Source organism: Telmatherina bonti (genome assembly GCF_933228915.1).
Source record: "Telmatherina bonti genome assembly, chromosome: 3".
In the NCBI taxonomy this organism is placed as follows: Eukaryota; Metazoa; Chordata; class Actinopteri; order Atheriniformes; family Telmatherinidae; genus Telmatherina; species Telmatherina bonti.
Window position 1 is genome coordinate 27,386,900 of NC_136621.1, and position 20,095 is coordinate 27,406,994.

At 36.2% G+C, this 20,095-nt stretch overlaps 1 protein-coding gene across 1 annotated transcript in view; it reads left to right on the plus strand.

The window, feature by feature from the left end:
* The window catches only part of fbxw7 (F-box and WD repeat domain containing 7), a 98,138-nt gene that overhangs the window by 8,771 nt on the left and 69,272 nt on the right, over window positions 1-20,095 (plus strand). Inside the window, exons 2-3 of the mRNA XM_079264824.1 lie at window positions 4,058-4,208; window positions 10,450-10,526. The gene's annotated coding sequence lies outside the window, so the exon portion shown is untranslated. The remainder of the gene's footprint in view (window positions 1-4,057; window positions 4,209-10,449; window positions 10,527-20,095) is intronic.

Consider the following 20,095-nt stretch of genomic DNA (forward strand, 5'->3'; position numbering starts at 1 on the left):
AAATGTTGCACATGTGTGTAACAAATAGTATAATATGCAGTAGGATGTATTTTGCATTTGCTTTGTGGTAAAATTTATTTCAGCATGTTATGCAGATCATAATTTGTACACTGATATAAAAATGCTGCAGTTCAGTCAGTGCACATGCAGCTTGATAGTTTCTGTCATATAGCTTTTGTGGGATTTTTGTTTCTTGGTCATGACTTGTTTTTTCCAATTTTGAGCTGCACAAAGGACTTTAAATACATGATAGAAGTTTCTGTCCATGGTTTTTTTTTTTTCTAATAAAAAAAGTATATATAATAAAGAGAATATAACCAATTTTACATTAACTTGAAATTGGGTACATTCTTCTCACTAATTTGTTTGATGAGAGAGTGCTACAGGAACATTGCAGAGACAGGTGACAGCTTGCGTTGCGTTTCTCACCGTTGTGTTGTGGCTAAGGTGAAATCCTTGTGTTGGCTTTGCATTCTTTGTCACTTACCCATGACACACACACCTAAACTTGTTCCCTTCTGTTTCAGTCAATATCATGTAATGATTGAATAACCAAATGCAGACAGAAAAAGGTTGTAATATTTTTTCTAAGCAGTTTTTTCTTTGAAAACGCTCTTCTCCCTAAACATTTCTTTATATAAAAACAAAGCTGCTGTTTAAAAAGAACAATTCTTGATATATTCATTGCTCCATGTTTTCCATTTCCTATATTGAGTTCATCAATCATTTAATAGTTTTCTCCAGTTGTGCCCTCCTAATATGCTTTTGTTATGAACAAATCTATAAACCCAAAAATTACAGAGGGTTTACTCGACTTTCAGCTGCTGAGTGTATATGTATTGTACAGTTTTAAATGTACAAAACATATACAGAACACTAGGCTGATCTGTTTCCTTCAAGTGGTAGGTTGTTTGTGTTGTAGACAAGAAAGCATCAAGCGGCAGGTGAGGCTATATGGAGTGGATAACAACTGACCTGAAGTCACGGCAGCAGTAGATGAGACATTAGAGCAGCTGCTACGACTTAACACACGAGCGACAGGAGCCATGCTTAGTGTTTAACAGGTAATATATAACAGTCTGTCTTTACAGAACAAGTCCACTTCTGTGATCTGAATCAGAGTAAAAAAAAAGTATTTTCTGAGGTAAAAGACTAGGATTTGTATCAGAAAGGCTTGTGTGAATGTGCCTTTAATGAATGAATGAAAAATGCTGTAATATTCTCTGAAGGGAAATTGTAATTTATGCGTGACAGTGGAGAAAAATATGATTGTTTTTCACAGACCTTTGGTTGAATTTTTCATCCTGTTCTTATCAGAAATTTTTAGTGGAAGTTTTAGTGATGATATCTAATAACTGGAAAAAGTAAATATGAAAGGAATGTTTGAGACAGGGGACAGCCTGGGTGTCGTTGCTTCATCTCATCTCAGTATTTGGATGATTCAGTGGTTTTTATTATTTTAACCTGGGATTTTGTTGCCAAAAACCAGAATTGCTGTAAATAATTAATAATTAATAGGCCAGCATAATCAGTATATTGCTTGTCTGTATTGAACCCATTTTTTCTTTTTTAATTGATGTGTTAAGTGATTTTCACTGTTGTTGCTACATCTTAGGTATACACACTTCCATTTAATGATATAGTTTGTGAACCTCATGAAATTTAATGTTGAAATGTTGGATTGTAAGGGATGAGTTTGAGTTCTCACCACGCACAGTAACTTTCTGTGCTTTCCCATTACAGTGTACATCCAGGGTTAGGGACTATGTTCCCTTTTGCTTTTACACAGATGTCTTCCCTGACATCCACAACTCATTGCCCTTTAAATGTTTATCAATCTGTCAGTGAGATTGCCACTGAGGTGTAGCACCAAAATGGTCCAAAAGAAGGCCTCTCCCAGCAGAGGTCCTGTTGTCATGGAAACTGTTGTTTTTAGGTACTAGACTTCTCCTACATGCCTGGTCGTGCATGGAGAGTTGGTCTAATAAAACCCTGTACATCTCTATGAAGGTTCAGTGAACTTGGATTTAAGTTTGATTATTGTAATTCATGTCCTGCAGTTTTCCCTTGCCTGTTTTTTGTAAATTTTTTTTTAACTTTAGATTTTAAGTTAAGTTTTTACATTGTGTACAGTAAAAAACTTACATTCTTAGACTTAAAGATACAAAAATAGTTGCTAAAAACTTGCTAGTTTAAGGTCTGTATTTTTCTCTTGTATTTGTTCAGCACAGCCATTTGAGGTCAGAATTTTTCTGAACCTGTTTCATATTTTATTGGAGCTGATTTGAGAAAGCTTTTCTAACTAGTGGAAGTCTTTGGATATTTACAAAACCCAGAATGTAATAAGTTCTTCCTGTTTCAGTGTAACTGTAGTGCCGATGAACACGATGAATGCAATGTTTCCATGGTTCATTAGATGACCACTATGTGGTTCATCAGCTAAAAAATAGCAGTAGTTGCATCTCATACACTTTTCACAAGAATTAATTTAATTTTGGTTAAAAGTAAAGTTGTAGAGATCTGTTTTGCGAATGGACTGTCACAGTTTCAGACTTCCCTTGAGAGGAAAAAAGGTTAACAATATCCTGATTAAAAAAGCTTTATGAATGTAGGTGAAAGGGAGTAAGACAACAACAAAAGAACAAGATTAGGAAAAGCTGACCTGATTGTTCATTTTGAGTTTTTTTCTTAAAAAAAAAAAAAAAAAAAAAAAAAGAAAAAGCCAAATCCTGTGCTTGTTTTTTTTTTCCTGTCACCTTGGTGTCATGTCAGCCATTCTTGTCCAATAATTAGTTTTGCTCAGAAATGCATACTTTATGGTAGATGTTTTCCTTTTTAAAATTTGCAGCTTCATCAGCAGGAGCACTGACTGCAGAAGTCTTAAACACACACCATGTTTTTTCCACATGGTTCGGCTTGACACAGAAACCAGTTTAAAACTGCGCAATTCAAAGTTATGCAGATTAGTTTTCTGGCCCACTTTCTCTTCCTAATTAATAAATAATTGACTGTTTATCAAAAATGAAAGTAGATGTGCAGTTCATTTCTCTGCAGTGCTGTAGTCACATTTCATCTGTTTATTGCTATAAAATACATTAGAAAGAAATGAAATGAAAATGAAGGAAACTACTTTATTAATCCCAGAGGGAAATTGCGATGTCCGTTTTAAATTATGTTCTAAAATTTATGTTATGAAACAATGTCTGCTTTCTGCATCTCCACAGATTTAATCCATGCAGCCTTTTAACATTAATTTACTATATGTTGTTCATTGTTTGGATAAAAAGTTCCCAAAATACCATGTGATAGGAAGAAGGATAAACAATGTTGTCACACTTTCATATCCAAGTTTCTTGTCTTCTAACAACTGTCCATAAAAGGCTAATCTGTTTAAAATAAACAAAGGAAAGAACCTGCAAGTAGATGTACTTTCCTTTTCTTTTTTGCTGTCTGAACTCTAATATTTACCTATCTTACACCATCTTTTGCTGTTTTACTGAAATAAAACAGAGCGCTGGTAATGTATTTAAACCCAAGCAGGAGAAATGAGACATTATTTCATTTAGCTTTAGATGCATTGTAGGAATGTGTTATGTTTGTCATGGTAGGATATCCTCCCTCAGATGTGACCTGGGTGGCTTTCTGCTGGGGGATGCAGGCAGCTGGCAGCTCAGTTTAAGTGCCTTTAAGTCTATTAGAGAGGATAATCCTTGAGGGAGAGTTGCAGTGAACAGAGGGAGCAGGTAAACCAGTCTTTCACTTTCCTCGCCATCCAATGTCCCAGGTCTCCGTTCTTTCTCAAACCTTGTGGCTTTTCATTCCCAAAGACACGTGTCTGCCATAGGCAGAAAGATGGCTGCGCTGAACAAAACATTTGAAAAGCAAGACAATAAAATGTGTTGTGTGACCTCAACATATTAGCATATTAGCTCTATTCAAAAGAAATTGCTGTAATGAGGCACTTTTTTTAAACATCCCACTTTGCTGCATTTTTATTTATTTTTTTTTCACCTCAGTTGATTTCTTACTTATGTTATTTTGTCTACTTTCTCTCTAGCCTCCAGTCTTCCACCATCACTGTCCCTGGCACAGTTGGTGGCACAGAAACACTTCAAAGTGGAAGGTGTGCAGTGCTGCAGATAACACTTCAACCCCCCAAAGCACTGACGGGGCTTTCCAAAGTCCTTTCGCCATTCCTTGACTGACAGGTATGGCCACCTTTCTGTCTTAAACAAAACTGCTTCGTACTCTTTTCCTTGATGATTTTTCCTGTGCTTTGTGTGTGTGTCCCCCCCCTCCCCCTTTACAGAACTCCAAGTCCATATGTCCGACATGTCTTGAAGAGTCGTTGTTGTTGTTTTACTTTTTATTTACTTGTAAAACTTGAGTATCTTGTCGGTTGAGTATTTTATTAGTGTGGGCATTTCCTGTTACATATAATTTACAAATATAGGAAGTTATTTGTGAATTATATGTAACAAATAGAATGCTGCTAAGTTTACTATTTGGTTGTGCATCATGTGACTATTCATGTCAGCAAATTTTTTATTTAAGAATTTTTTTACACTGTAATCTACATTGGACTATGAAATCCTTTTGTAGTCCAAAATAAGCAATGGAAGAAATGGTCACACTTTTTATTTTTTGTTAATGTTGGTTTTCATCGAGTGTGGACTATATACTGATTGGCTGTTATGGTTTGTCAATAATCTTTTAAAGTACTAAATTTAAGGGATCTTTACAACTGTTTAACTGTGGTGATTAGTACCATGATTAATTAAGTTAAATAGCATTGCAACATCACTAACTGGTTTGTTGGTGATCTTAGAGCTTTTGAATGGCACACTATACTCTAGGGCTGTGACGATGTGCTTTTGTCCCGATTCGTTTCGATACCAATTTTTTGGGTGCCGATTTGATTTAAATTGCGATTCTCAAAATTCCTCAATTTTAATGATTTTTGTAATTAAAAACAATTTTTTTTTTTTTTTTTAAATAAAACTTCTTTTTCCTAGTAATTTTTCATGATTTCAGTTAGGAAAAACACAACATAGTAGCCAGATCATCATTCCACTGCTATAATGCCCAAGAAGACAAGTAAAAAGATCAATAAAACCAATGAAAATGACAAAAATTTTATAGTGGATTAATTTTATTTATTTTAAAAAAAAAAACAACACAATTTTTTAACACAAAAAAAAAAATTATTTTAAAATTGTGAGGAAAAAAATCCCGATTTCCGATTTTTCGATTCGATTTTCCCACCTTTGCTATACTCGATCCTTAAAATGGATACACAGATGACCGAACAGTTTTGTCCGTCTCCTGCATTGGCTACATGCCTAATTTGGTTTGCTTTCATTGGGCATCCATCACTCAACACAGAAAATAAAGCAATACCACCGGAAATTATGAGGGCGGTATTCAGTTGTACACCTGACTCACAACCAAACGAAAGGAACAAACCAGAGAAGAGGAGGAACAGGAAGAAGATGATGCAGACACCACTAAAGAAGGAACAGCCGAAGAAGATGCAGAAGAAGTTGAGAACAGCAAAAAAAAAAAAAATCTTTAGTTTTATGCTTGTGCTTCTTGACGTGCTTTTGGACAGTTGTGAACAACAATATTGTGGTGAATTACTGCGACCAGCCAAAACATGGAAATGAATTCTAAAGACAGCTGTGCCCACCAGTGGATGAACTGTGACTATGTAAAAGACATGTGGAGGTATGAATGCAGGTATGAATGTAGCGGCATATAACGTTTGAACAGACATCTTTTATCAGATTAATTTTTTAGGTATAACATATTCTGCACCACTGAAACGGGAATCAATGTGCTTTAGTTTACAGTTAACAAATGTAAAATGTCCCATATTAGTGAAGCTCAGGTTACAGCAGCTTAGGATAAAAAGCTCCTGGACGTGAAGGAGGAAACTGTTGAGATGGTGGGCTTTAGAGGAAAAAAATGGTCTGTTCCTGCAGTGCTTTATGAAGTCTTTCCTTCCCTTGACACTATTGCATAGCCTGAACATGCTTCAGATCTACTTGATCTTAGTGTAATTGGTAAAATCTTGGCAGATTCTTTGTAAATAATATCTTGGGTTTGGCTTTATTTTTCTGCAGGTGAATCTATCCTAAACAAAACTCATTTGAGCAAAACTAAATCCAGCCAAATAATGCCTTCAGCCTGAGTCCAGTGCAACCTGATGAGACATGTTGATGTTTATAATGTGTAAGAGACTCCTAATGTTTCTGTGTAAAAACGCCAATGCCAAACATTTGGGATCCAGGTTCGAAACTAAAATAATGAAAGATATATGTATGCAATCATGTCAGGTTTGTAAATATAGTTTAGAATTAACCATGCCAAATTTCATTTTAATGTGACAATACACATAGTTGCTAATATGTATCTAAGATATTATTATAAGACATTTATTAGGCTGTTAAATATGGAACAGTGGTCACCTGTGACTTGTTTACTCTCCTAAATATGTAATCATGAAGCCAGTAAAACAAAGTTAGCTAAAACCGCCTTTTATCTTCCTTTTTAGCCTTAAGTCAATTATTCAATAAAATTACACTCAAATTTTCTAAAGGAAACACCCATTTGCTCATTTTTAATGTAATATGAATGATGTTATGCAGATAGTGCAAAAGAAAAATACTGACTTGTAACACAAACATTGATGCCATTGAATAACTCAAAGAGAAGCTTATTGCCCTTAATAACTAAGTCTGTTGCATAACTTAGGCCTTTTCCTGTTATATTTTGACCAGACTGGCCAGTGAACACAGCACTTGCATTCCTCAGAGCAGACAAAAATTTTTTTCTGGCATATTTATGCACAGCTGACAGAGACTGAAACTGCATTCATAACCTTTGTGCTCTGTTAACTACAAGCCCTCTGAGAAACACTGACTTCCTTTCTTCGAAAGCGCTGTATTACTCCACTGGTATGAGTTAAGAGGTAATTCATTTTGTTTCTTTGAGGCAGAAGTGAGCAGGACCGGTGTGAAAAACCTTTGTGTAAAAATGAGAAACGTCCCCACCTTCAAACCTATATGTCACAGCTTAATGTGTCCTCAGTACTTTGCTTTTGTGGCAGTGTGACTTTAGCTGAGTGCGTAGTTTTCTTTCATGATGGGGGTTTGGGAAGTTTGCTCTATTCAGATAGGGGCAGAGAAGATATCCGGAAACAAAAAAATTGCTGCTCTAAAGTGCAGAGATCCTGCTGCCACACCGCACACTCTCCAACCACAAATACTCTGGAAGCATCACTCCGTTTTATTTATTTGTATTTTCTTTTCACTTCTTGATGATGCAACAGAGAGCGGTTTTCCGAATCCTGTTTTACCCATCAGCTATTAACTTTTTGATATATCATTTATGCATGTGTGAGAGTTGGTTAGTTTAGTTTAGGATCAGGGTTTAGAACTGTTTGGTCATATACCTGGGTTTGTTTTTAGTCTGCCAATAGGTACAGCATTTTATGACAGTTTCTGTATGAAAAAAGCTTTATAAAAAAAAGTTGTTTTGAAAGTTGAGCTGTGATAATACTTATGAGAAGTGATAGACCTAGGTAGTTGAAATAGTATCAGTATATCTGTTGTTGGCTTTTGGTAGAACAATGTTTAGTTATTAGGTCTTAGTTATGTCCAGCTGTCTGCTCTTTAGCAGATGGAGAACTGGTTGCTTCTTCCCAGTTGGAGAGATTAGCATGAAGGCTAACCAGGCTGGCTCTTCGAGGAAAACTTTACTTCGTTTGAAAAGGGATGTTCCTCCAGGTTCTGAATTGCTGCTGTGAAATAGAACAGAGGGAGATCGTCTGCATATGGTAGACTGACTTGGAGGTTGGCGAGAGCAAGTTTAAGTTACCAGGCTTGGTCCTCGAGTGAGACCCGGAGGAAAGCAGAGACGCTCTTCTTTGGACCCCAAAGTAGCGGAAGGTGCTACTTTCATCCTCCAGGATCCTTCAGAATCAAAGTAACTGGGATCCCATTGGAAGTCTGGCCAGATGAGAGGCAGAAATGAGTCCTCGGGAGACCTAAGGTTTATTGTGAATTTGGAGCAAGTTAATGGGAATAGCAACCTGGAAAGCATGTTTGCTGCTTTTTCACAGCTTTAGTTTAAATCCATTAATAAGAGCTGTGTATTCCTGGTGTAAAAGTAATGGGAGTACAGTGGAGCCGTTGTCTTTGTTGTCATCGTTGACAGCTCAAGTCGGAAGAACCCAGAGTTCGGCTATTTAAGGCTGCTGGGCATTTCTGTTATGAAGAGGGAATGCTTAACTAGCTAGCTACAGTGAGCTTATTTTAACATTACAGTTTCAGTAGTGTTGTTGACTCTTACTCTCCTTATATACACTAGATGACATGAATGGGGATTTTAGACACAGTCTAAAAATCCTGAGCAGAAAACTGATGGAGCAACAGTTTAACAGTTATCAGAGTAACAAGCCCAGAGTAACAGGTTTTAACCCTTTAAAACCTGATGCTTTCACAGGAAAAAGAAACTGACCTGCATTCTTTAAATTACTGCAACTCTTAGACAGTTTATGCTGTTATTTCCAACTAGTAGTGCCACCGTAATTTGCCATCCAGCAACCTAAAGCAGTGCTTCTCAGCTTTCATTTTCTGTTGCCGGCGACAACATCCTATTTTTTTTTTCCGGTGCCAGATACTCATGTTCATTTAGTGCATTACAAACATCTGAAAGGACATTTCAATTTTTGGGCTTAAAATCAGCAGCGGTCCAGTCTTACGTGGTGCCAAGCTTCTCTCCTTCATCATTACAGCTCTTCCCATGTTTTGTGTAACAAACATGAGATCAAAGAAGATGATTGCAATTATTCTTCCCACGTAGCAACATTTTTCATGCAATTAATCTTTTTCAGGAAAGCCCTTTTTCCCCTTGTGTTTGGTAAAATGACTTCATATTTTACTTTAATTTATGCTGCTGACTTTTGACTGACAGGTCGCTCTAAATCTTGAAAGTTTGTCAAAAAAATTATCCACTCTTTTTCTGTCTTTCACTACATTTGGAAACATCCAGCAGCTACTTTATCCAATACTTACACCAAGAATTTCTTCATTGCAAACTCAGTGCACTTAGTTACAAATAAAGCCCATAAGATTTCAAAATTTGTAGCTTGTCTATCTGCTATCTTTCTCACAGTTATCAAATGTTTAACAGCTGGAAGTTTGTCTGGACATCTGTTCATTTCCCATAACTCTGTGTCGATACTCGGTTGTGTTTACTCCGGCTATCCCCGTCTTTCCACACAAGGTTTCTCCTTTGTGCCGCTGGAGAGTCTCGTGGGGCTAATTATATTTTTTTTTAGGGGGGCTTCTTAAACGCAGCAGCTACATTTCTAGCGTGAAAGTGTTTTGACCTTTTTATTAAGCAATTATACCATCTGGGCAGAAGAAAACTAATCATTACTGGATGATTAGTGTGATGTTGACATAAGTTTGAGAAGTCAGCAACACAGCATGTGCAGTGGGTTAGAAGAATCACAGAGAGTGAAAGCATCTGTGCTTGTATAGATTTGTTTTTGTTAAAACCTAATTTTATAGAGGAGCCAAGTGCGGTCTGCTGAAACACATTTAAACAAAGTTTTACGAAGTTTATTGATTTCCCTTCTGCTAATAGCGCTGTTGATATAGATGTTCTCCATGGTGTGCGACTTTTTGGTTACCCTGTCTGTTTTGATGACTGATTAGTCCAGTGTTTGTACAACAGACTACTGCTACTACTGCCTTTCTTGGCATGTATATGAAGTGTTGATGAGCATAGTTTGCAAGAATAAAATAAGGTAAAAACTTACTTGGTAGTGTTGGATGAGTCCCTAACTGAATGTGTCTGTACCACTTGGTATTGAACAAATAAAAACAAATGCTTTCGAGTTTGTTCGCATTCACCGAGCTTTCTATCTATGTTGTAAAGAGACAAAAGCTTGCAGTTGTGATTTAGGAAAAACTACATCACACTACTTTACAAAATTTTTACAGCTTGTTTTGACATTTATTATTATTTTTTTCCCCAAATCCTCATCTTAGAGTGTCTCTGTTTGACTGTGTAGAAGTTCCATTGCTATTGCTGGCTATCGCATGTCTTTTGAGGTAAAGATCAAAGCAGTCTGTACTAAATAATGAGAGATGAAGAACGGAATAATCTGTGACAGTGGCTCCCTACTACCTGCCGTTGCAGGTGTTGTATGGTGCGTCAGATTGTTCAGCTATTCTGTTATTCTTTTTAAAGATAAGAAAGAAGTTGCTCTTCTCCGTCTGCGGTCAGAGGGGTAAACTCTGAAATCCCATCAACCTTATCTCACTGCTCTGACCCTCCTGCTTTCTCCTCATGTTCCAGACAGCCCGTTGGCTTGTTAACTCATTGATGAGGCCTGAGATTACTACACTGACTGTTTTTCCTCTTTGTCTACAGAAAGAATCAAGCCTTGAAGTAAGACCTGGAGTGGAGAAGACTAGCCGTGGCCTGAACAAAGGCAGAAAAAGAGAACTGTAAGTAAACATCACAGCTGCATAAACTTCTAAAGGGAAAGTTTTACCTTGTGCTGAGGGAACTGGTCATTGCTCTAGTTTATATACTAGTCAGCCGATTGGTTCATTGCAGAATTAATCAGGTAGATTACTTCTGCTTTAAAGATGTTCTGTATCGGGTGATTATTTGAAGCACACACATCAACTTTATTAGTTATGAAAGATTATTTCCTATTATGGGATCTCAAAACATTTGATTGAGACGGGAATTAAAAGCACCGTAATGTTGAATGGTGATTTACATTGAACGGTTTTTTTAAACACCCTCCCCTTGAGTATTCGTTTCCTCTCAGGTGAACTGCAGTCCACTGGTTGTTATTGTAAAAGTTACAATAATATTTCCAAGAAGTGTCCTTTTGTTTCATGAATTGATTATTTGGGAGTTTTATACTTTCACAAGTGCTTTAAAGGTGATGTTTATGATACGTCAGTGTTTGTTTTATTGTAAACAACTGAGAGAATATAGTCTTGAAGCCGAGCAAGATATCTATCTATCTATCTATCTATCTATCTATCTATCTATCTATCTATCTATCTATCTATCTATTTATCTATTTATCTATCTATCTTATCTAATAAATATATATATATATATATATATATATATATATATATATATATATATATATATATATATATATATATATATAATTTTTATTTATTTATTTTTTTTAATTTATTTTTTTTTATAGACATACATCACATATTTACCTGTGGAAGGGTGGTTGTGCTTGTGCCTGCTTCTGTCTGTGCGGATTTTTAGTTGTATGTGTGTGGTTTTTATTTCTCTTATTTTGTCTAAGAATGGGCCTTGCTTTAAGTTAAATTCCATTCAGTTTCTGGAGCGATCTTGAAGGAATTGTCGACACAGGAATTTTAAAAAAGATTATTCATCAAATGGCTGGAAATGATGTTTGGCGGAGGTCTGCCCTCTCCGAATGCCTTTCTACTGTTTTCTATTTTCAAGATCAAAGAGTATCCAAAAGAGTGTGTCCATTACTTTCCAACTAATCTTGTTTATATGAAAAAACTTGAAATTATCATCTTCAGTTTGTAAATACTTTTTGATCAGAAGTTCTTATCAGACAGCGTTTACAAAGTGAAGGCTTCTTCAGAGGCCTTGGGAATGATATGTCACCGTTGACCACTTCATTGAGGGGGTGCAGAGGTTCGATTATATTGTGGGGTCATTTAGCAGTTTTGAGTCCTCTATTTTCATCAAAACAAAGTTGTACTAGAACTGTTTGTACAGCAAGTGTTTGCACTTTAGATAAATTATTCCTGCTTTCTCTTTCATTTATCAACAATTTACATCCAATTTGCAGTAGTGCACGAGAGAAAAGGAATTGATTTTATTTGAACAATTGATTCATTTGAGAAGCAAAAGGTAAAAGTTTGCGTAAGTTGTAATTGCGCGATATCTATAAATTAGATGGACTGCTGTGTAAACAATGTGTTTTAATTGAATGGAGGTAAAAAGGTCAGACATCAAGAGACAAGAGAAATGATTGCTTTGGTGCCTCTCCGGAAAGCCGCACCCTCGGTTTTATTACCAACATCTCAGGCAGGATGCAGACCTTTCACACTTACACAAGAGATAAAGTGGAAGTTGTTGAGTCGTTCTGAACAAATGGAGTGAATGCTGCGTGAGGCATCCCAGTTTTATCCCAGTCTTTTGTAGGCGTGAAAATAAAATAGACGTGTGAAGGTTGGAAAATTGAAGACATCTTCTAGGAATTATTAGCTAACTTATGAAATAACCATTGTTTGCAAATTTGTTTGGGGAAAATAAGATTTGATTTGTTAATATGGATACCTGTCTGGTTTTTAATAAATGGCTGTCTTGCAGATTGAATTGAACATGATGTGTTTTCTTGTTACTCTGTGTTCAGGACTGTAAGCAAGGGCTATTCCTTAAAGCCAAGTGTGTGGTATAAGTCCTGAATAATTGATTGTAGGCACGCGTGGGTGAGTTAAATGTAATGTGATAGCACACATCATTGCGTTAGTTGGCTCGCTGCTGCATTTTTAAAGTGTGGCCTGGCACTCGAATGTCAAAATGCAAACATTGTCTTCTCTGCAAAACTGTCACTCTGGTCCCAGAGACTAGAACAGGGACATTTGATATAACGTTTGAATTATTTAGGATGATGGTTTGGGATTTAATTTTCCTTTAAGTGCAACTTGTATCTTTTCTCCTTTTGTTTCAGACAGGGGTGTCTGATATTATGTCTCAGAGACATGACTTTTTACTGTATATATTTGCTGATAATTTGTTTATTGGATCTTTAATAGGACGCAAAAGTGATGGTGATTATCTGTCTTTTTTTGTGCAATTATCTCTGTGTAACTCCTCTAATCTAGCTATAAATGGCTTTTAAAAAAGCAGATTAAAGATTTTTTTAAACAAATATAAAACAATGAAATGGTAATACTTCATTATTTTGATCATTTCAACACTAAAACTGTCAGATTTTGACATTTACTCTGATAAGCTGGTATTAGTCCTAGGAAGTAAGTGCTCTTTTTAGTTTGTATAAAACATGTCTTGTGTAGTTGTCATCTTCTAATAAGGCTAAATTTAGATGTAAAACAGCCTTAAAAATCCAGTTTTGAAAATAACTGAGATTTGTTACGAGTTACCTCCAAATTAGTCCGATACCTTCTACCCACTTTTTGTTTTTGTTATTTAGAAATATATTTTCTGCTTCAGACAAATGATATGTTGAAAGCACACTGGAATTTAAGATCTCAACCAGCTTTCATGGCATGTTTTTATCAGCACATTCAATCAGTTTAATTGTATTTCTGGACACTGGTGAAAGTCCAAATTAAACATATTTAAAACTGTAGCAGATATGAAAGACAATGAATTAAGTGCCACATGTGTTGTTTTTCACCTAACTGCTCACACTAAAGAGAAGCAGTTACTATAAAGGTATTTTTATGGGAACGCTTTTGTAGACATCATTTGGATGAGCTGCAGATGAAATCTGTTTGGAAGTAAAACTGCTTTCTCCATCTGTCGAAAGTCTGAACTATGACTCTCAATTAGTGATATTTATAGTTGGCAAATATAAGTTCTCCTTTAAATTACTCTTTCATTTATTTGTCATTATTTGCGCTTCTCACTCTTGTAAAATTGCAGATACATTCATATGTAACACATTATAATGGTCATCATTACAGGAAGTGACCTCGTTGTCCATCGCGGAAGTTCATTCAGCAAACAAATTGGGAGGGTTTACTCGTGAATAATTTCTTTTAAGGGCTCCAATGATTCCATTATGATTTAGAAGGAAAAACCAATGAAGTAACAGAGAGTTGTGTTGTTACATTCCAGTTTACTTAGTCGAATGAGGGCTTATATATTAAATAAAGGGCTGTGGATGCTTTGAAGACTTCACTGACAGGAAGCTCAACCATTTCCCAATGCTGGGCAAGATGAGAAGCTGCAACTTCACTGGTCATTTGGGAATTGGCAGTCAAGGACAACTGTGTATGACAAATTGATTTTCTCTCTCTCTCTCTCTCTCTCATTTTTTTGGGGGGGGGGGTTGGGGGGAGAATCTGTATATATTTGAAGTTATCCGTGTATTTTTATGCTATTTAGAAATTCCAGATATACTCAGTGAATTCAAGTTTACACTCGTAGTAAGAGGCCTTTCATAGCAAAAAGTACTAAGATGAATCTTGCGTTAACCTCTTGTTTAGTGGAAGATGTTTGCTTTTACCTTGCTGGTGTTTTCAGTCTTTGCCCACTAGAGTGCAGCCTACCCAGAGAGAAATATCTGTTTCAGCCCAGTCACATGTGCTCATATTGAACATTTAAATGACTATGAAAGTATTATTTTTTTTATAGGCAGAAAAGATCAGATCAAAATCAGCATAAACTTAAAGAGTATGTAATCTTAAGAGTTTGGCTTCAGTATTACTAAGCTTGTAAATGTAACATTTGGGTATTTTCTAAAATAATTAAGGATTTTTATTTTATCCTCAGTGGCAATGTGTGAACACTTTAAACTTAATTTAAAATGAAGTTGGCTTTTTATCCGTTTATGGATTTGAAGAAACCTTATTGGTGACTGAAAAATGTATTCTATTTCACTGGGGTAGCTGTACAAATATAAAATATTAAATCAATGGTGCAGCAGGAAGTGGGCTTTTAAATACCTAACATGGACATAGTGGTATTCGAGGCATCATGTAACCAAATTTCCTCTTTTTTTTTTTATTTGTATATATTCTTCTTTTCCATCAAATTAATGTAAATGAGTAATCATTTCAGATTAGCATTTGGTGTATGTGTTAGAATCAATTCAAGAAGAGAGAACATCACTTAATGCATCCATGCAGTCCTGAGAGTGGCCCAGGTGTCATCTTTCATGGCCTTTTAGCCATGTTTTAAAGTATTAACTGTCAGTAATAAAGAGTGATTGTACAAAGCTTAACTAACTCTTAAAGGATAAAGTCTGAGTGGGAAGAATAATCAACATACATGCAACAGTGCTACAACAGTTTTGTTTGATTATTGAAGTTCAGAGATACCAGTGTTAAAATACAAACACCTGTGCTGAAGTCTGTGTAGTACACATTCATGCTGTGGTCTTTTTTTCGTTTTTGTTCCCTCCAGTTTGGGCTATTGATCAGGGAAAGCAAGTGCATCCAGTTTGACATTGGTCTACAGCAGTGGTCACCAACTGGTATCCTTTAGATCTACCATGTTGCAGGTTTTAGTGTTATGCTGACTCTGTTCACTGGCTCATTAGCAGACTGGTGCAGAAGTTGACAACAAGTTGTTGAAACTCTTTCATTTCAATCAGATGTGTTGTGTCGAGGAGACACTAAAACCTGCAGGATGGAGAGGAGATTTTCAGGACCAGAGTTTGTGACCGCTGGTCTCCAGGATATGATTGGAAAAGGTGGATACATTTGGTACTCTGAAAGGTTTTTCCTCAAAATAACACAGTATTTTCGTGGTCATGTTTTTTAAAAAATTTTTTATATTGTTTTTCTTTATATTGTGTTGGGTTTATGCGTATGTCCGCACATGGCTGTTTGGCTGGCTGCTTGGGTCAGATGGACTCAGTGGGTACTTATAAACTGGTATGGATAATTTAATACATATATAGCTCAGTCTGTAATTTTCTGAATTTTCTGTAATCAGCACTATGATCCAGTGTGTTATTCTATGAGGGCAAAGTACACAAACTGTAATAGAGAACAATATTAATCAGGATATACTCAGTGGAGTGTCGGACTTCTGCAGAGAAAGCTATTTATTTGCAAGATAAAGAAATCCATTTTATGCCACATATTAAAATGTTTGTCCCATTGAAGTTAGATTTAGTTGCTCCCTGTAGCTGCAGCATGTTAGATTTGTATTATGTCTTCCTGTGAGACTATGAGCCATAGTGCAGTGAGTCCCTGCTTTATGGATCAATACTGAAGCAGTGAGCTGACACAGTGAAAAGCAATATTCATAAATAATGAATGGGACACCCTTTCACCCTGCTTTGTCTTTCAGTCCTGGACTAGAAAAGAACAAAACTGTGAACATGCTTATTTTTTGCCCTTGTTGCATTTTGATTTGACAGAAAACATTCAGTCACTTGCCAACGGAATGTAAATATTACACACATTTGGCAAGTGAATGACTTTTGAGATGCCATCCTGTCTTGACGCTAGTATATTACATTTTCTTTTTGTTTCTGAAGATCACTGATGGGTGTCTCGACTTTTGTTGTTTTTCATTTCTCCTCTGATGTGGTGTGTGTTCTGTTGAGATGGCACTCCTGGTGTTTCAGGAAATGTCTGTGGGACTGAATCACAGTGAGCTGCCTCCTTTAGTATCTTTTTTCATCAACGGTACAGAGATATGCTGGTGAACATGGAGAGCAGGTTTAAGTGTTGCATCATTTTTTCCATCACTTTTTATATAGATTAGAACTGTCAGCTTGACAACAAACATGATTAGATGGATGAAGAAAAGTTAGTCACTTTTGCAGTTTTATTCTTAAAGGAGAGTAATGGCAGAGTAATGGGGAGGTTTGCAGCAATTTAATTCAAGCCTGTATGGTGAACTTTAAATGTTGGTCAGTCTATGTGCAGAGAATATTTCACTTTTAGTTTCCATACATTTCTTTACCTTTTCAGACAGTTATTGAATTCGTTGCATGTAAAGTGAGATGTTACAACGCTCAAATCTAGAGTGCATTTCACACAACATTTGGGGTTGTTGAGGGAAAGCATAATAATTAAACTGTGCCAAGAAACTGTAGAAGTAAGACACTTTCAGGGCAGTGTCTGCAGCGCCCCCTCCTACATTGAGGAGTAAATGATGAGGAAAGGGAAAATTGATTGCTTTATCTGCTGATGTTTTGGTTTCGATATTAAAACATGTTGAGATTTATTATTATTTTTTTAAATGTTTAAACAGTTACTTATTAAAGTGTTTATGTCAAATGTTATTTTTTCTCCACAAGTTAGAAACTGCAGTTCATCATAGGATTGCATGCATTATGCAGAATTTTACATACAATGGCTAATTTTCTATTTATAATTCAGGAAATTTCTGGACATGTTTACAGGGATATTATTCAATAATGTGCAGTCATTACAAGTAGAGGGGCAAAAATGCAGGAAAAATACACAGAAGTGGTAAAATGGATATGTGTTTTACCTTCTGAACAAGACTTTCTGTTGCAGCATCTTTCATTTGCATCAAATAGCTTGAAGATAGATTGAGCCTTACATTAATAAAGATAACTTTTTGTTTCTCACAGGTTTAGAGAGCACACCACACTGGTCATTGCTGGCTTTAAGTTATAGTTTGGTTGTAGGGGTTCATTATTATGGATGCAGGTGCGGGTAGATGAGGTGAAAACTTTTGCAGTTAATGTAAAAGCAAGTAGGATGTTTTTCCTTCCCTCTGTAGTGTAGCTGCTGTATAACTTTGGCTGTGATGGCAAATATAAACTAAATTATTGTATTTATATTGTTTTTATGAATGCTGCCAAAGTCATTAAAAGGCAAAGTTGAGCAGTCACTGCATAAAATATAACTAAGAAGTACTGATTGCGAACTCCTGTTTAAGAACAACACCTGTTGACTTTGCTTTCAACTTTAACTACTGGAAACAAGAAACTTAATGGTGTGTTTCACCAGACTATGCAGTATATAGAAATAAAAACAGTAGCATTTGACTGCTAAGAGGAGAAGACAAACTGCTTCAAATTATAATAACTGAGACACTTTTTGGGATGAAGTGAAGCTACACCAGCAATCTAAACAAAGAGCATGACAGATTAAAATCTGCAGATGAAATCACAAGAAGCTGGACTGCAATGACAGAACATTCTCTAAACATCAGTCTAACAAAGATAGTGTTAATTGTTGAATATACACAGCTGGTTTGTAGATCTGGATGTTTACATTTGATATTTGACACCATTTGTTCATTAGTTTTATTTATATTACTTCACCATGGCTATTAAATTTAAAATCACATCAGGTCCAACAACACTTCTAAGATGAATGTTATGCATTTGGTGGTGTTTGTTGGATGGATATATTCTCAAGATTTATATAGTTTAAGGATTTAATTGTATATAATCAATATTATCAGTTATCATTCGGTGTTAATGGAAACAATCTTTCTCCTTTTACGGATTGAATAGATGTTTTTGGTATGTTCTTTTGAACTGATTGATATTATTAACTTGTTTAAATTGGACATCAAACTTCCATAATTTCACTCCACAGATTGAGATCCACAGACTCCTCATAGTAGTTCTGAACTTGAGTTCCCCTCTGAAACCACAGCCTACTATGCTCCTGAATAAGTTTAGCAAGTTTCCTGGTAAAGTTTTATTCCTTGCCACGGACATTGTTATTGCCGTTTCATAACTGATTAAATCTTTTTATATGTATTACTACACATCTCTGCACAGCTGGTCATATTGAAGTTCCAGTGGGAAGTAAACTATGGACAGTGATTTATAATGTAAGCGGTGCCTTTACTTTCCGTGCTCTTTGCCAGTTTGATTTAGTTTATGTGAGGTTTCCATCTGGTTTTGTGTTGATGATGGATTGTGGTTTATTTATTTTTTTAAATACATATTTAACATTATATATGTGCTATTATTAGCAAGCTGCCACTATTCCTTTAACAGACGGACTATTCTCAGTTTATTGTCAACCTATTTTTCTCTTTCTAATAACTGACCCTCCCACACGTTTTCTGACGATCCCAAGACTCCCAGTTCTCATCAGCTCTGGTAAATATAAGCTTTTGTGATGAATAAGGCGGTTGTCCCTATGTGTAAAGTTTAAACGTATTTGATGAAGTGATGAAGAAATGTGTAGTTTCACTGATTTTGGTATTGATGTCAACACGAGGGAATTAAGGATATATTTCATATGTTTAAATGAGCTGAATATGTAGGATGTATGTGACGAACAATTTCTCAAACAAAATATATGCTCTTTCAAAGGCTAGCAGATGTAAATAACTGATAGAATTATAACATAACTTCTCAGACTGTTATATTTTTAACATTTTCAACTTTTAAAATGCTCATTTATTTAAAAAATTATTATAGTCAACAGCAATGTTTTTATGACAGGAGATAGATTATTACTAGAATAATCAGTCTGCTCTCTTATTGTCATCTAAATAATCATTGGGACCCCTCCCCCACTGTTTCCCCACTGTATTCTTATCAGTCCCTCTGATGCACGCAGTGCTTAGGATTTCCTATAATATTGTGTCCACTGCTTCCTCAATTAATGGAACAACTAGGAGATCAAATTTCATATGGGAAAAGCGCTTTTATCGGCAAGTTGAAGGCGCTCAGTCTGAGTGGTTTACCGTTGCAGCTGCTGCTGGTGGCGGCAGCACTCCCATCCTTATTGCACAGCAGCCAGAGGGAATGGAGAGAAAAAGAAAGAAACAGATAGAAATAGTGAGAGACGGAAGACAGTAGTTGCAGACACTGCATTCTGTGTATTTCTCACAGCCTTAGAAAGGTGTTTTATGGATGGAAGTGAATTTGGCAAAAGAGGGGATGCTTCAGTAGGAGGCGTATGCTGTTCAGAGACAGAAGTGTAGCAGACGGAGTGGAGAAGGTGGGAAGCAATCACAAGTGAAATGGACTGACAAACTGCTCTTCTCCAGTCTATGTTTATGGATTAAGGTGAGCGTCGCCATTCGTATTATGCTCACTCTAGATAAAACCACCCTGTTCTCTGATGGAATACCTGTGGATCAGCACCATGTGGAATGCATTACATGAAAGCTATCAGCTTTAAGGACAACTGAGCGTACTCAGTAAGGACCAGGAAGTGGCTTCGGCTTGCAGCGAGTCTCTTTTTCTCCGACGTCTTACAACCTCAGAGCAGCTAGGCTACTAATGAGCAAGTCGATGTGTGGCTGTGGCTGCAGCATCATCTCGTCCCTGATGAAGAGACTGGGCCGCACAGCTTGCTGCTCAGATCTCCTCTCCTGCAGCCATACTTCAGAACAGCTG